The following is a 21,287-nucleotide window of genomic DNA, read 5'->3' as shown; positions in this document are numbered from 1 at the left end:
TGCACAGAGAGTAGAATTAGAATTGTTGCTATGCGTGCCAAATTTGGTTGAAATCGGTTCAGATTTAGATATAGCTCCCATATATATGTTTTTCTGATTTCGACAAAAATGGTCAAAATACCAACATTTTCCTTGTAAAATCGCCACTGCTTAGTCCAAAAGTTGTAAAAATGACTCTAATTTTCCTTAACTTCTGATACATATATATCGAGCGATAAATCATAAATAAACTTTTGTGAAGTTTCATTAAAATTGCTGCAGATTTAAATGTTTCACATATTTATTTTTTACTAATATTGTGTTCCACCCTAGTGCATTAGCCGACTTAAATTTTGAGTCTATAGATTTGTAGAAGTCTATCAAATTCTGTCTAGATCGAGTGATATTTAAATGTATGTATTTGGGACAAACCTTTATATATAGCCCCCAACACATTTAACGGATGTGATATGGTATCGAAAATTTAGATCTACAAAGTGGTGCAGGGTATAATATAGTCGGCCCCGCCCTACTTTAGACTTTCCTTACTTGTTTTTTTTTTTTAAGTTTATTTCTATAAAAAATTTCGGCAATATATTGTAAAAATTTTATTTCTATAGCCATTTTTGTCAATATTCTATTTCTACAGAAAATTTAGTTAAAATTTTATTTCTATAGAAAATTTTGACAAAAATACCGATTTGACGAAAATGAACCAAAATAAACCAAATTCCATTTGGTCCCCCAACATTGCTCTAATTGCTTAACAGGTTATTTTATTGTCATCCAAAAACTAAACTAACAGTTCGGTTTTTATGCTCGTACCGTGTAGTTCGTGTTGTGTGTTATTAAAATTTGCCATTTTGTTGTGTTGTGTGTGTGTGTGTTTTCTTTATTTCTTCTTTTATATACCAGTGTTTAAAAACTATACACATGACAAACATACTCGCCAAATAATTTGAATAAATCCAATTGGTGCTTTACATGTAAGTTTGTTTATTGTTCAAAGTTTTTAAAATGCTTACATAAATTTGTTGTTATTGGAGAAATTTGTCCAATACATATCTGTTAGATCACTTACTTTTGATACTGTACTTTTGTGGAAGTAGTTTCGGTGAGTACGAAATTTTGCGTTATTTACTAGAAATACAACACCAACCACAAGCTGTTCTTGTGGTAGGAAAAGAAAATAAGATTTGTATTTCTACACACACAAGCTTGAGCATACATTGCTTGTGGTCTACAGTTCAATTCAATTCATGGTGAATTTACTAACAGTGTTCACCACAAAAAAATGCGCGCGAACATAGTGGTGAATAAAGCAGAGGATTAACAGAGCATCAACATCGTTGCCAAGGGAAGAGCGGCAAAATAAATCTACAATGGTGTGGGGAACAAAAACCCACAACTGTGAGTGAGATAAGAAGAGTTTAATTTTATGTTCTCTTCCGATTAAAAAAACACACAAACACTGAGAGTTTCCGTTGCCTTTAACATGAGTTGCATGCGTTTAATATCCGCTTCCTCTCCTTACCCAACGGGTTATTTTATTGAAATCCAAAATTGAAACTATCAGTTAGTTTAGTTGGTTTTTTGGACGATATTATTTTAGTTTTTTTATTTTAGTTTTTTTTAGTTTTGTGTTTTACTTTATTTCCTCTGGGGACTATATAACAGTGTTAGAAAACTATTTATACCCATGACAAACATATTAGCCAAATAATTAGTGTTTTCTAAGTAATGCTTGGATTTAATCGAATTGGTACTTTACATATAAGTTTTTTTTTCCCAGTTTATAGCTTTCAAAATACCAATATAAATATGTTGTTATTTGAAAAATGTATGTTTTACCAATACAAGGTTGTTTGATCAGTTACGTGCTGTACTTCGGTGGAAGTAATTTTGATGAGTACGTAATTTTTCGTTATTTAAAGAAATACAACAGCAACCGTAAGCTGTTTTTTTAGGAAAATAAAATAAAATTTGTATTTCTTCACACACGCACAAGTATGGATTAATTATAAGCATATATTGCTTGAGATCTACCGTTCACAGTGATGTCCCGAAGGCAAAAAGCATCAAAAATATATTATAAATTCTAATATACCAGTTCCCGCCCTGGTGGAGTCGAGTCAATTTTGCTCGACTCCGGCTCCGACTCCGACTCCAGCATTTCTTATTAACATCGACTACGACTCCGGAGTCGACTCCAGGTGGTGTACCTAAATCTCATTTTAACAGTATTCCAATTATAATTTTAAGGTGTAGTGTTCCAAAAATTGACCGATATAAGTATTCTATTTTGCCATATGTGTTTATTTGTCCTAAAGAACCCTAATTTTAAATTTTGATATGACTCGACGACAAATCTCACCATTTTAGGAATGTAAAGAACTCTACATTTTAATGTCAGGCCAATAAATTAAAATACGACACAAGACTATATAGAGACCACATCAAAATATGGATAGATAACAATCTCCAGAATATGTATTTATAAAAACAAAAAATTTCAAAAAATAATTATTCTTCCAGAAGTTTAAGAAGTGAAATCCTGGTATTAATCTATATAGGCATTTTATAAAAAAAATTAAATCTATATAAAAATTAAAAATACACAAAAATCAAAATGTCGGGCAATTCAGATAGAAAGTTTAGATGTTAAACAAGTATATACGGCCGTAAGTTCGACCAGGCCGAATCTTATGTACCCTCCACCATGGATTGCGTACAAACTTCTACGAAAGACTGTCATCCACAATCGAATTACTTGGGTAGTGATATCTTAAAACTTCTTAACATCGTTTTGTAAATTGTGAGTTAGTCCATATGTTACGTGGTCTACAAATAATTACGAATCGATATGGGCTTTTGCACGGTACGTAGAGAGCCAGAATTGAAATATGGGGGTCGCTTATATGGGGGCTATATACAATTATGAACTTGATATGGACCAATTTTTGTGTGATTGGGGATCGATTTATCTGAAGGCTATATATACCTATAGACCGATATGGACTTAGTTAGGTATGGATTTTAACGGCCATATACTAGCACAATGTCCCAAATTTCAACTGACTCGGATGAAATTTGCTCCTCCAAGAGGCTCCAAAACCAAATCTCGGGATCGGTTTATATGGGGGCTATATATGATTATGGACTGATATGGACCACTTTTGGCATGGTTGTTAAATATCATATACTAGCACAACGTACCAAATTTCAACCAGATCGGATGAATTTTGCTTCTCAAAAAGGCACCGGAGGTCAAATCTGGGGATCGGTTTAAATAGGGGGCTATATATACTTATAGACCGTTATGAACCAATTCCTGCATGGTTGTAGGATACCATATACTGACATCACGTACCAAGTTTAAACCGAATCGGATGAATGTTGCTCTTCCAAGGGGCTCCGGAGGTCAAATCTGGGGATCAGTTTATATGGGGGCTATATATAATTATGGACCGATTTCGACCAATTTTTGCATGGGTGTTTGATGCCAAATATTAACACCACGTACCAAATTTCAACTGAATAAAATGAATTTTGGTCTTCCAATCGGATGAATGTTGCTCTTCCAAGGGGCTCCGGAGGTCAAATCTGGGGATCAGTTTATATGGGGGCTATATATAATTATGGACCGATTTCGACCAATTTTTGCATGGGTGTTTGATGCCAAATATTAACACCACGTACCAAATTTCAACTGAATCAAATGAATTTTGGTCTTCCAAGAGGCTCCGGAGGTCAAATCTGGTGATCGGTTTATATGGGGGCTATATATAATTATGGACCTATGTGGACCATTTTTTGCACGGTCATTAGAGACCATATACTAACACCATGTACCAAATTTCAGCCGGATCGGAAGAAATTTGCTTCTCTTAGATGCTCCGAAAGCCAAATCGGGGGATCGGTTTATATGGTGGCCAAGGCCGTATTCATGGGTGGGATGAGGGGGATCAAACCCCCCCCCCCACCCGAAATGAATGAATATTTTTATATAAAGAAATATATATTTTTAGCTGCATAGGTTTTATTTTGAAAAACGCTTACCTATAAAACTTGCACAAATCATAGAATACTAGTTGAAAAGCCCGTCAAACGACGGTCCAAAAAACAAATTGTTTTTGTTCTCGCACCACAAATTTCATTTTTGGAAAATGTATTTCTGCTTTTTATGGGTGTTTGTTGTTCTTTTTGTGAACATGACTCGCTTTGTTTGGCCACAGCAATGACAACGAAACTGCCAAACACACATGTGTAAATGAAATGGCGCAAAACCTGCGAAAAGAACCTGCCTAATTCAGCGATGGAAGCACTTGGAGAGTGCAATAAAGAGATATTTCGAAACGTGCATATTCTTTTAAAAATTTTGGTCACTTTGCCAGTTACTCAGGGATGGAAAATACAATTTTTAAGAAGGTACAAAACAGATATTTTTAAGCGGAAAGGTACTTTTTACTAAATTTCAACAAAAATTTCACTGGAAGATTATTGTCAAGAGACTGAATTTTAAAGAAATAAAATTTTGACAAAATTTTCTACACTGAAAAAAATATTGTCGTGAGGTCAGAGATTTCATGTCTTTAAAATACGAATACAAATTTTGCTTAGCATAGAAGACGCATTTCTCTAAAATAAAGTTATTTTCCTTGTCCAAAAGTCGATAAACTTTTCAATGAAGTCGTATTGTCCTTATAATTAAGTGATTTGACTTAAAAATGGGTATCTTAACATGAAAGAAAAAATTTATAGGCTAAGGTCAACTTGACTTTAATAATTCTGAAAAATTCTTTAAATTTAATGAAATTGTCTTTAAATTTGTTGTCTTTATGCATCTTGACTACAAAGCAAAAAATCGTTCAAATATAGGACATGTTTTTCAAAACTTTATTTTAAAGAAGTTTTTTACTTCAAACATAGCATAATTTATACTGGAAGTCGAGTCCTAATTTGGAAAATAAAGTTGCCGTTAACTCGTTTTTAAAGGACTTTGATAGCATATGAAGAAAAAAAGCTGAGAAAGCGAAAAATTAAAATTTGCTTCCTAGAAGCAAGTACACAAAACCTAAATTTAAAAGAGAATTGTGTCTTAGAAGTATCCTTACTTGTATTCTCCGCTTCTTAGGCTCGGAATCAATACCAAATTTTTTAAAGTAAAGACAAAATCTTTGGAACCGAGTATGCTTTTTTTTCAGTGTACATATTATGTTTCAGGCGGGGTATCGCGATGTGACCTATCCGCAAATCAGAATGTGTGGTGAGGTTATTCAGTTTGTTCAGACGGTCAAATGCTTGGGTATTACAATTGATGCGAATTTGGATTTTGGACAACATATATCTTCCCTCTCAGCGAGAGTGACTTTGGGACTAAGGAAATTATACAATTGTGGTATATACTTGACTGAGCGTGTCAAGCGTATAGTGGCCATTGCTTTGCTGATGTCTCAGATTAACTATTGTATCGAGGTGGTATCTTGTACGTTTCAATATAATAGGTCTAAGATTGCTCTGATTCTGAACAGGGTAGTGCGTTATGTTTTTGGGTTGCGTATTTTTGAACATGTGACAGATAAGGTAATTGATTTTATTGGTTCTTCATTTGAACCTTACGTCTTGTCACGGAGATTAATGTTTTTCCATAGGATGAAAAGAAATGGGTTGCTACATGAACTTCTTCAGGGATTTGTTTTTTCCAGATCGGTGAGAAATCCACAGATAATTATACCACGAATAAATTGTTCCCTTTTTGAGAGGGGGTTTATTGTTACTACTGCTAGGGGTTGGAACAATCTTCCTGTATCAGTAAGGGATTTTGGGCTTCCTGAGAATCGATTTAGGAACTTGCTACTGACTAGTTTGAATGAATATGTTTAATGTCGGCTGTTATTTACCAATGATAGGTGCTAGTTTAGTTTACTTTTATTAATATTAGTTTTCTATGTGACTTTGGCCAAAGTGAGGATGGTGGAGTGATAGGCATTGTAGGGTAATTTAAGTATTAATGATTAGTATTGATAACTTTACAATTACTATTAATGTATTACTATTTTTAAGAACAATACGATTTATTGGCCACGAAGGCTTACTGTATTGGTAAATAAATGAAATGAAATAAGATTTTGCAAAAATTTTCTATATAAATAAAATTTTGACAAAATTTTCTATAGAAATAAAATTTTGCAAAAAAATTCTATAGAAAAAAAAATTGCAAAATTTTTTCTATAGAAATAAAATTTTGCAAAAATTTCCTATAGAAATAAAATTTTTACAAACTTTTCAATTGAAATAAAATTTTGACAAAATTTTCTATAAAAATAAAATTTGGAAAAATTTCTATATAGAAATAAAATTTTGACAACATTTTCTACCGAAATAAAAAATCGATAATATAGAATCGCATTCTTTTTTCGACTAAAACATTCTTGAAGTTCAATAAAATCCTGCTTTTGACTATGTCTTTTACAAAATCGAGATTTTCTTCCCACATGAACATGTCTGTTTTGCCATATTTGTAAAAGACTATTAGCAAATAAGGTTGATAAAGACTTTCTCACAATATTAAGATATTTTGTCAAAGCTATTGTACCATAAATCTGATATCGACTCAAAAATGTCTACGCAAAAGGTACTAAATCATTCGCGGGGGTACTACGGTACTGACCGGGGTGAAAAAGTATTGAAAAAAGTACTTTCGTACTGCATTTTCCATCCCTGCACTTACTACGTGCTCATCCGAACGTTCATTTTCAACAATGAAGAGATTAAAGACGTATCTTAGAAATTCGACTAGCGAGAGTAGACTCAATGGATTGGCATTAATGTCGGTTCATCGCCGAATAAATGTGCCGACTGAAGAAGTCATTGATTTATTTGCTGCCCAAAAAGCCCGTCGGCTCAATTTAATATTATAAAAATATTGTATACATACCTATGCATAAATAAAATTTTCTACACATGAGATTATATGAATATTTTTTTTAAAGTTGAAATGGGCCATATCGGTCCACTTTTACGTATAGCCCCCATATAAACGGACCCCCAGATTTGGCTTGCGGAGCCTATAAGAGTAGCATATTTCATCCGATCTGGCTGAAATTTGGTACATGGTATAAGTATATGGTCTCTAACAACCATGCAACAATGGTCTATGTCGGTCCATAATTATATACAGCCCCATATAAACCGATCCCCAGATTTGACCTCCGGAGCCTCTTAGAGGAACAAAATTCATCCGATCCGGTTGAAATTTGCAACGTGGTGTTAGTATGTAGCCGCTAACAACCATGCCAAATTTGGTCCATATCGGTCTATAGTTATATATAGCCGATCCCCAATCACACAAAAATTGGTCCATATCGGTTCAAAAGTAATCTACCAAAATTTTATTTCTATAGAAAATTTTGTCAAAATTTTATTTCTATAGAAAATTTTTTCAAAATTTTATTTCTATAGAAAATTTTGTCAAAATTTTGTTTCTGTAGAAAATTTTGTCAAAATTTTATTTTTAATTATATAGAGAATGTTGTCAAAATTTTAATTCTATTGAAAATTTTGTCAAAATGTTTTTTCTATAGAAAATTTTGTCAAAATTTTATTTATATAGAATTTTTTCTCAAAATTTTATTTCTATAGAAAATTTTGACAAAATTTTATTTCTATAAAAAATTTTGTTAAAATTTTATTTCTATAGAAAATTTTGTTAAAATTTTATTTGTATAGAAAATTTTGTCCAAATTTTACTTCTATAGAAAATAATGTCAAAATTTTATTTTGTCAAAATTTTATTTCTATAGAAAAATTTTATTTCTATACAAAATTTTGTCAAAATTAATTATAAACGTATTTAATCGGCCTTTTTTAGTTTAATATATACTACGTATGGACTACCTTGCCATTTAGAAGACGAAGTTGGGGAATTTTAAGATACCTTGCCTTTGGCAAGTGTTACCGCAACCCAAGTAATTCGATTCTGGATGACAGTCTTCAGTAGAAGTTTCTACGCAATCCATGGTGGAAGGTGCATAAGCTTCGGCCTGGCCGAACTTACTTGTTTTTTTTTTTTTTTTTGAAAAAGCGCTATAAAGGCAATTTGGTGCTTTTTGGAAATCAAAAATCACTAATGGCGTTTTCTTTTCATGTAAAAAATGCGCCCCTTTTTTTGCATTTTGACCGTTAAATGTACTTTTTAGGTTCTTTTCTAAAAAAAATGCAAAAGTGCGAAAAGGCTTCGAATTCTGTTGTGAACATAGTGCCACGCATAGAGTCAAATTACGGGCATTTTCAGCACTGCCAACAAACGAGAGTGCTGCGATTGCCCTGTTTCCTTCCTTGAATTCTTTTCTGCCCGCTGAAATGATAGCATTTTAGGTTGCTGGTAACATTTTACAAATGCGCAGTCTGTACAGACAAAATGAAGGCAAAGCACTTTTTGCAGAAAAGAAAACACCATAAATTTGGTGCTAAAGGCACTAAATTGGCATCACTGAGAGTAAGCAAACACAATTACTTTGATTGTTCTCTTGAAAGAAAGGGGTATGAGAATAGGTATGCGTGTGCAACACATACTCTGTGTGTGTGTAATTGAAGCGAAATTTTATTAAATTTGTCATTTAGTTTTAAAAATGTTTCGTGCAAATAAACATAACATGTAACATAAAAGGTTCATTAATTAGAAGATTTCATCCGTAACGTTTTTTAAACTGAAAATTAAGTTTTGTTTGTCAGATTTGAGTTTCATACTCGACAATAAAATGTCATATAAACCTTATGTCTATTTACTGAATTTTGCATAAGATTAGCATCGTTGCCTTTATTCAGGTAGACACAAAAATATGATATATTTTTATACCCTCCACCATAGGATGGGGGGTATATTAACTTTGTCATTCCGTTTGTAACACATCGAAATATTGCGCTAAGACCCCATAAAGTATATATATTCTGGGTCGTGGTGAAATTCTGAGTCGATCTGAGCATGTACGTCCGTCCGTCCGTACGTCTGTTGAAATCACGCTAACTTCCGAACGAAACAAGCTATCGACTTGAAACTTGGCACAAGTAGTTGTTATTGATGTAGGTCGGAGGGTATTGCAAATGGGCCATATCGGTCCTTTTTTACGTATAGCCCCCATATAAACGGACCCCCAAATTTGGCTTGCAGACCCTCTAAGAGAAGCAAATTTCATCCGATCCGGCTGAAATTTGGTACATGGTGTTAGTATATGGTCTCTAACAACTATGCAAAAATTGGTTTACATCGGTCAATAATTATATATAGCCCCCATATAAACCGATCCCCCGATTTGGCTTGTGGAGCCTCTAAGAGGAGCAAATTTCATCCGATCCGGCTGAAATTTGGTACATGGTGTTAGTATATGGTCTCTAATAACCATGCAAAAATTGGTCCACATTTGGTAACTGGCTATATTCGTGCAAGCGATGCAACTTTTTGAGATCATAGAAGTATGTATGCTCATGCGGGTCACTCTTCCTTTCCACTTTCCCTGGGGAGAATCGGACTTGTCATACCAATCAAGATTTTTATACCCTGCGCCACACTGTGGAACAGGGTATTATAAGTTAGTGCATATGTTTGTAACACCCGGAAGGAGACGAGATAGACACATGGTGTCTTTGGCAATAATGCTCAGGGTGGGTCCCTGAGTCGATATAACCATGTCCGTCCGTCCGTGTGTCTGTGACACATTTTCAGATTTAGATAAAGCTCCCATATATATCTTTCGCCCGATATTGACTTATATGGCCCCAGAAGCCACATTTTTGGCCGAATTTGGTTGAAATTTTGCACTAGGAGTACCATTAGTAGTATAGTCAAGTGTGCAAAATTTGATTGAAATCGGTTCAGATTTAGATATAGCTCCCATATATATCTTTCCCCCGATATGGACTAATATGGTCCTAAAAGCCAGAGTTTTGACCCAATTTGGATGAAATTTTGCACAGGGAGTATATTTAGCATTGTAGCTTTGAGTGCCAAATTTGGTTGGAATCTATTCAGATTTAGATATAGCTCCCATATATATCTTTCGCCCGATATGCACTTACATGGACCTAGAAGCCAGAGTTTTATCCCGATTAGCTTGAAATTTTGCACAAGGAGTACAATTGGTAGTATAGTCATGTGTGCCAAATTTGATTGAAATCGGTTCAGATTTAGATATAGCTGCCATATATATGTTTTTCTGATTTCGACAAAAATGGTCAAAATATCAAAATTTTCCTTGTTAAATCGCCACTGCTTAGTGGAAAAGTTGTAAAAATGACTCTAATTTTCCTAAACTTCTAATACATATATATCGAGCGATAAATCATAAATAAACTTTTGCAAAGTTTCCTTAAAATTGCTTCAGATTTAAATGTTTCCCATATTTTTTACTAAAATTGTGTTCCACCCTAGTGCATTAGCCAACTTAAATTTTGAGTCTATAGAGTTTGTAAAAGTCTATCAAATTCTGTCCAAATCGAGTGATATTTAAATGTACGTATTTGGGACAAATTTTTATATATAGCACCCAACACATTTGACGGATGTGATATGGTAACGAAAATTTAGATCTACAAAGTGGTGCAGGGTATAATATAGTCGGCCCCGCCCGACTTTAGACTTTCCTTACTTGTTTTGTTTATATTTTGTTTTAGAGAAGAAAATAGCGCCATCTGTAGCGCGCGAATAACTAAACTGTTGAACCTCTATAAAAATCTTTATTTTTCGCTATGGATCTATGGTTCATGTCTCAACTAAATCCCAACTTAATTTAGAATTTATATGATCCGCCTAAATGTATGCAATGATATATGTTTTTTTTTCATGGCACTGTTCTATCGATATAATGAGTGCATGTTTGTACCACGAGAGAAAAAACTACAAAACTAACATGTATATACGGCCGTAAGTTCGGCCAGGCCGAAGCTTATGTACCCTCCATCATGGATTGCGTAGAAACTTCTTCTATACACTGCCATCCACAATCGAATTACTTAAGTTGCGGAAACGCTTGCCGATGGCAAGGTATCTTAAAACCTCCTAACACCATCTTCTAAATTGTATGTAAGTCCATACGTGGTATATATTAAATCAAAAAAGATCGATCCAATACGTTTATAATTCAGTTTGACAAAGTAGACATAAAATTTTGACAAAATTTTCTACAGAAATAAAATTTTAACAAAATTTTCTATAGAAATAAAAATTTTGACAAAATTTTCTATGGAAAGAAAATGTTGACAAACATTTCTACAGAACTAAAATTTTAACAAAATTTTCTATAGAAATAAACTTTTGACAAAATATTCTATAGAAATAAAATCTTGGTAGATTATTTTTGGTTCGAGTGGCAACCATGATTATGAACCGAATAAAATTTGAACAAAATTTTCTATAGAAATAAAATTTTGACAAAATTTTCTATAGAAATAAAATTTTGACAATGATGAAAATTTTATGATGAACCGAATAAAATGTAAACAAAATTTTCTCTAGAAATAAAATTTTTGACAAAATTTTCTGTACAAATAAAATTTTGGTAGATTATTTTTGGCTCTAGTGGCAACCATTTTGGTATGGTTGTTAGCGACCATATACTAACACCACGTTCCTAATTTGAATCGGATCGGATGAATTTTGCCAGATCCGAGGTCAAATCTGGAGAACGTTTTATATGGGGGCTATATATAATTATGAACCGATATGGACCAATTCTGGCACGGTTGTTAAAGATCATATACTAACACCATGTTCCAAATTACAACCGGATTGGATGAAATTTGCTTCTCTTGGAGACTCCGCAAGCCAAATCTGGGGATCGGTTTATATGGGGGCTATATATAATTATGAACCGATGTGGACCAATTTTTGCATGGTTGTTAGAGACCATATACCAATATCATGTACCAAATTTCAGGCGGATCGGATGAAATTTTCTTCTTTTTGAGGCTTCGCAAGCCAAATCTGGAGATCGGTTTATATGGGGTCTATATATAATTATGGACCGATGTGGACCAATTTTTGCATGGTTGTTAGAGACCATATACCAACATCATGTACCAAATTTCAGCCGGATCGGATAAAATTTACCTCCCTTTTAGGCTCCGCAAGCCAAATCTGGGGATCGGTTTATATGGGGGCTATATATAATTATGGACCGATGTGGACCAATTTTTGCATGATTGTTAGAGACCATATACCGACACCATGTACCAAATTTCAGCCGGATCGGATGAAATATGCTTCTCTTAGAGGCTCCACAAGCCAAATCTGGGGATCGGTTTATATGGGGGCTATATATAATTATGAACTTATGTGGACCAATTTTTGCATAGTTGTTACACGCACAGAAAAACCATGTTTGGACATGGTTGCTGCATCCATTTAATGCTTTTCTAGAGCATGTAATTGCCGCGAAAACCATGTATTTTGTCTTTGTAAAAATAGTACGCAAGAATTAAATTTAAAAGTGAATTGTGTCTTGATTGCATCCCTATTTCAATTTCTGCTTCTTGCGATCGGTATCAATACCAAAATCATTAGTTTAAAGACAAAATCGTTGGAACTGGACAATCTTCCCAAAAATATTTTTAATTTAAAGAACCCTCGATAGACTTGGAATCAATACGAAAATCATTAAGGAATGACACAAAATCTACTGAGTTTTGGTTTTGGTACGTGGTGTTAATATATATCGCCTCAAACACCCATGCCAAAATTGGTCGAAATCGGTCCATAATTATATATAGCCCCCATATAAACCGATCCCCAGATTTGACCTCCGGATCCCCTTGGAAGAGCAAACTTCAGCCGATTCGGTTGAAATTTGAAACGTGGTGTTAGGTTAGGTTAGGTTAGGTTATGTGGCAGCCCGATGTATCAGGCTCACTTAGACTATTCAGTCCATTGTGATACCACAGTGGTGAACTTCTCTCTTATCACTGAGTGCTGCCCGATTCCATGTTAAGCTCAATGACAAGGGACCTCCTTTTTATAGCCGAGTCCGAACGGCGTTCCACATTCCAGTGAAACCACTTAGAGAAGCTTTGAAACCCTCAGAAATGTCACCAGCATTACTGAGGTGGGATAATCCACCGCTGAAAAACTTTTTGGTGTTCGGTCGTAGCAGGAATCGAACCCACGACCTTGTGTATGCAAGGCGGGCATGCTAACCATTGCACCACGGTGGCTGCACCACGGTGGCTATATGGTCTCTAACAACCATGCAAAAATTTTTCGAAATCGGTCCATAATTATATATATATGTCAAATTTTATTTCTATAGAAAATTTTGTACAAATTTTATTTCTATAGAAAATTTTTTCAAAATTTTATTTCTATAGAAAATTTTGTCCAAATTTTACTTCTATAGAAAATGTTGTCAAAATTTTATTTTGTCAAAATTTTATTTCTATAAAAAATTTTGTCAAACTTAATTATTTATATACGTATTTAATTGGCCTTTTTAGTTTAATATATACCACGTATGGACTACCTTGCAATTTAGAAGACGGTGTTAGGAAGCTTTAAGATACCTTGCCATCGGCAAGTGTTACTGCAATCCAAGTAATTCGATTGTGGATGGCAGTCTTCAGCAGAAGTTTCTACGCAATCCATGGTGGAGGGTACATAAGCTTCGGCCTGGCCGAACTAACGGCCGTATATACTTGTTTTTTTTTTGAATTAAGAAAAATATTCGTTATAATTTGGATTTTTAAACTTGAATTTGTTTTTATTAAGATACCGCGAAAAGAGAATGACAATTCAATAAATGATTTATAATTATAGTTTGAAGACATAATGCATGGTACGAAGATGACCCTTACCATAGAACGATAGATATGCCTATCCCCCATGTTTCGATATTCGGAAACGCAAGAATTTATTTTTCTTGTAATTGATATACTCTCGGACTCCAATACAATTCTATTTTGAACTTCTCATTATAGAGAACTGTAGTAGCAAAATTTAAGGTTATAAATTTCAGGATTAAGAAATTATGGGCAAAATAAAATTTTACGATTTGCGATTCTGAATTTCGGAACATCCCCCATGTCGGAACCCAAATGTCATTAATAAAATATATGCAAATACTGACAAAGTTCTGCTCAAATGAAAAAATTGTAATCACCGGATGGCATGAAAGTACCTTACCTTGATACCATAACATATATATTCATGTCAATGAAACAAAAGTTTTAATAAATGTGTGTGGCACACAAATACAAAAAAATAGTATGAAAATATTGGCAATTGTCTCAGTCATTTGCTATACTTTTGAATTGGAAATTCCAGTTAACCGATGTTCATTTCAAAAGATGGACTCGTTGTATTCGAAAAAAAGAGAAATTACACGTGTATGTATGACCGTGACACAATTGAAGAATGTTAAGTGAAACGGATGAGAGAACGAACATTTATCTCGGTTTTGTGTTGTAGGTCCTTTGAAAAATGCTAAAGAGGTCAGTTCTTTTTGAAAGAGAGACTTCAAATGAATTTATCAAATCGCACGAATCTATTATTTAAACATGCCAGAAAGAAAGTCGAAGGGGCCTTGGAGAAGATTGTATACTTAATGGGTGTTTACACTCAATCAGTATTTTATTTAATTTAATTTCATTATTTCAATATGAACATAAACGCCTGATATTCGGAGCTATGTTTGATTTTACTCGTACAGAGATAGTAATAACTAATATTGAGTCCATTATTAAAAAAGAGAAAATCGTTCAATTAGTGTGGATAATGTATCCAAATTTGTGAAAATCGGACAATATATGTACTCGTAAGAGCTATACGTAAGTCGAATTAAGATCGTACACCAAATTTGAAATTTGACTAACATGCTTGCGAAATAAGAGTATTACGGTCAAATGTGGTAAAATCGGGCGATGCAAACATATGGGAGTTATATCTAAATCTGAACCGATTTAGATGAAATTTTGGTTGATATTCCAGAAAATTACTTTGTACTAAATTTAAGTAAGATCGGTTTTGAAATAAGGGTCAAAAATAAATACATACGAGTATATATGGGAGCTACATTTACACGCAAAGAAAACAAAAAAAACCTTTGGAAAACGTGTACCGAAAATGTTTTTCTTTTGTTGGATATTTTTGAATTGCTCGAAAATTTTAAACTTTTATCACCAAAAAAATTCGTTTGTTACAAAATTTTTATTTTCGCAATAAAAAAAATATATTTGAACCAACAACACAGTCCATTTCGTTTATATCAAACACTGTTATTTTCTGACTTTAAGTCTTTAATAAGATACATTTTACAGTTCATAGTAAAAATTTAATATAGTAGTTTGTAATGTTGAACATCTTTTCGGAATCTTCCGAACCTATTTGGAATACTCGTATATGTAAAAACAAGTATATACTTACGGCCGTATCTTATGAACCCTCCACCATGGATTGCGTAGAAACTTCTACGAAAGACTGTCATCCACAATCGAATTACGTGGGTTGTGGTATTTTAAAACTTTTTAACATCGTTTTCTAAATTGTGAGTTAGTCTATACGTGGTATATATTAGACGAAAAAGGTATGTTTAGGTAAGTCTACAAATAATTACGAATCGGTATGGACTTTTGCACGGTACGTAGAGAGCCAGAATTGAAATATGGGGATCGCTTATATGGGGGCTATATACAATTATGAACTTGATATGGATCAATTTTTGTGTGATTGGGGATCGACCATATACTAGCACAATGTACCAAATTTCATCTGACTCGGATGAAATTTGCTCTTCCATTGCTGCATGGTTGTTAAATATCATATACTACCACCACGTACCAAATTTCAACCAGATCGGATGAATTTTGCTTCTCCAAACGGCACCGGAGGTCAAATCTGGGGATCGGTTTATATGGGGGCTATATATAATTATGGACCGATTTCGACCAATTTTTGCATGGGTGTTTGCAGCCATATATGAACACCACGTACCAAATTTCAACTGAATCAGATGAATTTTGGTCTTCCAAGAGGCTCCGGAGGTCAAATCTGGTAATCGGTTTATAATAAGGGCTACATATAATTATGGACCGATGTAGACCAATTTTTGCATGATCATTAAAGATCACATACTAACACCATGTACCAAATTTCAGCCGGATCGGATGAAATTTGCTTCTCTTAGAGGCTCCGCAAGCCAAATCGAGGGGTCGGCTTATATGGGGGCTATATATAATTATTTGTCGATGTGGACCAAGTTTTGCATGGTTGTTGGGGACCATATACTTACACCAGTACCAAATTTCAGCCGTATCGGATGAAATTTGCTTCACTTAAGGGCTCCGCAAGCCAAATTGGGGGATGGGTTAATATGGGGGCTATATATAATTATGGACCGATGTGGACCAATTTTTGCATGGTTGTTAGATACCATATACTAACACCATGTAGCAAATTTCAACCGGATGGGATGAAATTTGCTTCTCTTAAGGACAAGCCAAATTTGGGGGTCCGTTTATATGGGGGCTATACGTAAAAGTGGACTGATATGGCCCGTTTGCAATACCATCCGACCTACATCAATAACAACTTCTTGTGCCAAGTTTCAGCCTGATCGGATGAAAATTGCTTCACTTAAGGACTCCGCAAGCCAAATTGGGGGATAGGTTTATATGGGGGCTATATATAATTATGGACCAATGTGGATCAATTTTTGCATGGTTATTAGAGACCATATACTAACACCATACAAACGGAATGACAAAGATAATATACCCCGATCCTATGGTGGAGGGTATAAAAAAAACTTTTTGGTGTTCGGTCGAAGCAGGGATCGAACCCACAACCCTTGCCATGCTACCACTGCTCCACGGTGCCCAACTGAATGTATGTTTCTGTTAAATAAGGTTTGTTTAATCGGCTCGTGGGCGCCGCAAGCTATGCTATATAAATATAACTTATTGATGACAATAACAGCAACATAGCTCAGTGGATAGTGTGTAGGCTTACAAATTGAAAGCCAAATGATATAATAGTTACAAAATAACATACTTTTCGTCCAAATAAACTTCCTTACAGCGAACAGCAAATGAGAAATGAACTTTGTTTGTCTAAAATTTCGTTTGGGAGGAAAGAATTATTATTTGGCGATTAAATCTGAACCGATTTCGATGAAATTTTCACAATTGATGGGTGATGAAAAAGATTACTTTGTGCCAAATTTGACGATAATCGGTTAGTAAAAAAGCGCAACGTAACGCCATTTGTCGATATCGGGCGATACATATATATGGGAGCCATATCTAAATTTAATCCGATTTGTTCCAAAACAACACTTTGTGCCAAATTTCATCAAAATCGGTTAATAATTGTGACCGCAATCCTGCGAACAACAAATACATGGACAGACGGACAGATGGACGAACGTACGGACACGTACTAGATCGACACAGGAGGTGATTCTGAGTCGATCGGTATATATTTTATGGGGTCAAAAATCAATATTTCTGGTAGGCACATTTATTGGCAGATACCCTGACCACTATGTGGTTTAGGGTATAGTGAATATAAACCGTCTTCTTCAGATAAATTTACTAGCACCAAGGATAATGGGTTGATATTTTTGGATTTCCAACAATGTAATAAATTTTCATCAAATTAATTACATTGGCATCTCATCCATGAATTTCCTTTTTTGTATTTTGGCTCAATCAATTCATTGTGTATTTATGTTTAACGACCTATCAAATTTATTATGTCCATCTTGTTGATGTCCAAATATCTTCCAAATCAGATAGCTCATCACATAAAAATGAAACTAATGAACTCCATCTTATTCGATTCCTATGAGTTCATTAAATTTAACATACCAAATGTATAATAAATAATCTTAATGACGTTAGGCAGAAAAAAAGACCCAAATTCCTTTAAAATCAATAAAAAATCAAAACCGAACTTCATCTCTTCCAAGGTATTTGGTTTTATAGAATGGAAAAAAACACAGCCAAGTGTGCCCCCCCAAAAAAAAAAAAAATAAACAATGAAAAAGGCCTTTGTTCGAAAACTGATACATCGTGTCAATACAGTCCTTCATTCCACAAAACAAATGCATACAGAAAATTTGACCAATTTTACTGTTTGAAAATCTAATCTCTTGTAAGTATGGTAAAGTATTTAGCAAATTTGTTTTAATTTTTTTTGGAGAGAAGAGGAGCTAACGGTTTTTATAAACTGAAAAAAAAACATGCTCTGTTCCAAAGATTTTGTCTTTACACTAATGATTTTGGTATTGATTCCGGGCCAAAGAAGAGGAGGATTCAAATAAGTACACCTTTAAGACAAAATTCTCTTTTAAATTTGAGTTTTTCGTACTTGATTCTAGGAAATAAATATTAATTTTTTCCTCGTGTACTAGGTTGGGTTAGGTGGCAGCCCGATGTATCAGGCTCACTTAGACTATTCAGTCTATTGTGACACCACATTGATGAACTTCTCTCTTATCACTGAGTGCTGCCTGATTCCATGTTAAGCTCAATGACAAGGATATAAAATAACAAGTATATACAGCACTAAGTTCGGCCGGGCCGAATCTTAAATACCCACCACCATGAACCAAATATTAGAGTTTCCTTTGAAATTTCAGGAGGGCTTGAGGACACTTCCCGAAGATAAATTTAAAGCTTTCACCTATGAGGACTATATCAGATTCTGGATTTATAAGAACCATTTTTGTTTGAGTTTTAGAGGAATCATTAACATCTCTTGTAAGTGTGCAAGAAAATTATAAAATAACGTCTTGATTTGAAATCTTAAATCTGTAGAAGTAAAATCACCCTCAAGAAGTGAAGTCGGTCTATATGGAGGCATTACCAAATGGACCGATAAAAACTTAATCGGATTCACGTTTTTGTGAGCCTAAAATACCAGAATATTTACAATTTCAGGCAAAACAGATAAAAACTACGGTTTCTAGAAACCCAAGGAGTTAAATCGGGAGATCGTTCTTATGGGGGCTATACTAAAATATGGACCGATACACACCGTTTTCGGCACACCTCTTTATGGTCCTAAAATACCTCTAGATTTCCAATTTCAGACAAATTGGACAAAAACTACGGTTTCTATAAGCCCAAGAAGTAAAATCGGGTAATCGGTCTATATGGGGGCTATACCAAAATATGGACCGATACACACCATTTTCGGCACACCTCTTTATGGTCCTACAATACCTCTAGATTTCCAATTTCAGGTAGATTGAATAAAAACTGCGGTTTCTATAAGCCCAAGAAATAAAATCGGGAGATCGGTCTATATGGGGGCTATACCAAAACATGGACCGATACTCACCATTTTTGGCACACCTCTTTATGGTCATAAAATACCTCTAGATTTCAAATTTCAGGCAAATTGGATAAAAACTTCGATTTCTATAAGCCCAAGACTCCAAATCGGGAGGTCGGTTTATATGGGGACTATATCAAAACCTGGACCGATATAGCCCATCTTCGAACTTGGCCTGCCTGCAGACAAAAGACGAGTTTATGCAAAATTTCAGCACGATTGCTTCATTATTGAAGACTGTAGCGTGATTACAACAGACAGACAGACGGACAGACGGATATCGTTATATCGTCTTAGAATTTCTCCCTGATCAAGAATATATATACTTTATATAGTCGGAAATCGATATTTCGATTTGTTACAAACGGAATGACAAACTTATTATACCCCCGTCACCATTCTATGGTGGTGGGTATAAAAAGGAGGTCTCTATCTCTATCTTAAGAAAATTTTGCATTCGTATTTTAAGTACAGGAAAACTTTGGCCTTACGACAATATTTTTTGATTAGTGTACAGGGTGCTGTAATGCAACAAAGAAAAGCGTAATTTGTTTTATTATACCCTCCACCATAGGATGGGGGTATATTAACTTTGTCATTCCGTTTGTAAATTCTGAGTCGATCTGAGCATGTCCGTCCGTCCGTCCGTCTGTTGAAATCACGCTAACTTCCGAACGAAACAAGCCATCGACTTGAAACTTGGCACAAGTAGTTGTTATTGATGTAGGTCGGATGGTATTGCAAATGGGCCATATCGGTCCACTTTTACGTATAGCCCCCATATAAACCGATCCCCAGATTTGGTTTGCGCAGCCTCTAAGAGAAGCAAATTTCACCCGATCCGGTAGAAATGTGGTACATGGTGTCGGCATATGATCTCTAACAACCGCGCAAAAATTGGTCCACATCGGTCAATAATTATATATAGCCCCCATATAGACCAATCCCCCGATTTGGCTTGCGGAGCCTCCAAGAGAAGCAAATTTTATCCGATCCGGCTGAAATTTCGTACATGGCGTTAGTATATGGTCTCCAATGACCACGCAAAAATTGGTCGAAATCGGTCCATAATTATATATAGCCGCCATATAAACCGATCCCCAGATTTGACCTCCGGAGCCCCTGGAAGAGCAAAATTCATCCGATTCGGTTGAAATTTGGTACGTGGTGTTAGTATATGCAGGAATTGGTTCATATCAGTCCATAATTATATATAGCCCCCATATAAACCGATCCCCAGATTTGACCCCCGGTGCCTTTCGGAGAAGCAAAATTCATCCGATCTGGTTGAAATTTGGTACGTGGTGGTAGTATATGATATTTAAAACCATGCCAAAAGTGGTCCATATCAGTCCATAATCATATATAGCCCCTATATAAACCGATCCCGAGGTTTGGTTTGGAGCCACTTGAAGGAGCAAATTTCATCCGAGTCAGTTGAAATTTGGTACATTGTGCTAATATATGGCCGTTAACAACCATGCCTAACTAGGTCCATATCGGTCTATAGTTATATATAGCCCTCAGATAAATCGTCGCCGCAGAAAGCCAGTTTGCCTTGAACTGCTGCTCGTCCTTAGCAGTTTTTTTGGTCTTCTTTAGGTTCCGCTTGACAATAGCCCAGTATTTCTCAATTGGGCGGAGCTCTGGCGTGTTGGGAGGGTTCTTGTCCTTGGGAACCACCTGCACGTTGTTGGCGGCGTACCACTCCATGGCCTTTTCACCGTAATGGCAAGATGCCAAATCCGGCCAAAACAGTACGGAACAACCGTGTTTCTTCAGGAAAGGCAGCAGACGTTTATTCAAACACTCTTTCACGTAAATTTCTTGGTTGACAGTCCCGGAAGCTATGAAAATGCTGCTTTTCAAGCCACAGGTACATATGGCTTGCCAAAGCAGATATTTCTTTGCGAACTTTGACAGTTTTATGTGCTTGAAAATATCTGCTACCTTTCCCCTTCCTTTTGCCGTATAAAATTCCTGTCCC

The sequence above is a fragment of the Haematobia irritans genome, chromosome 4 (genome assembly GCF_050003625.1).
Source record: "Haematobia irritans isolate KBUSLIRL chromosome 4, ASM5000362v1, whole genome shotgun sequence".
In the NCBI taxonomy this organism is placed as follows: Eukaryota; Metazoa; Arthropoda; class Insecta; order Diptera; family Muscidae; genus Haematobia; species Haematobia irritans.
This window is presented reverse-complemented; position numbering follows the sequence as displayed.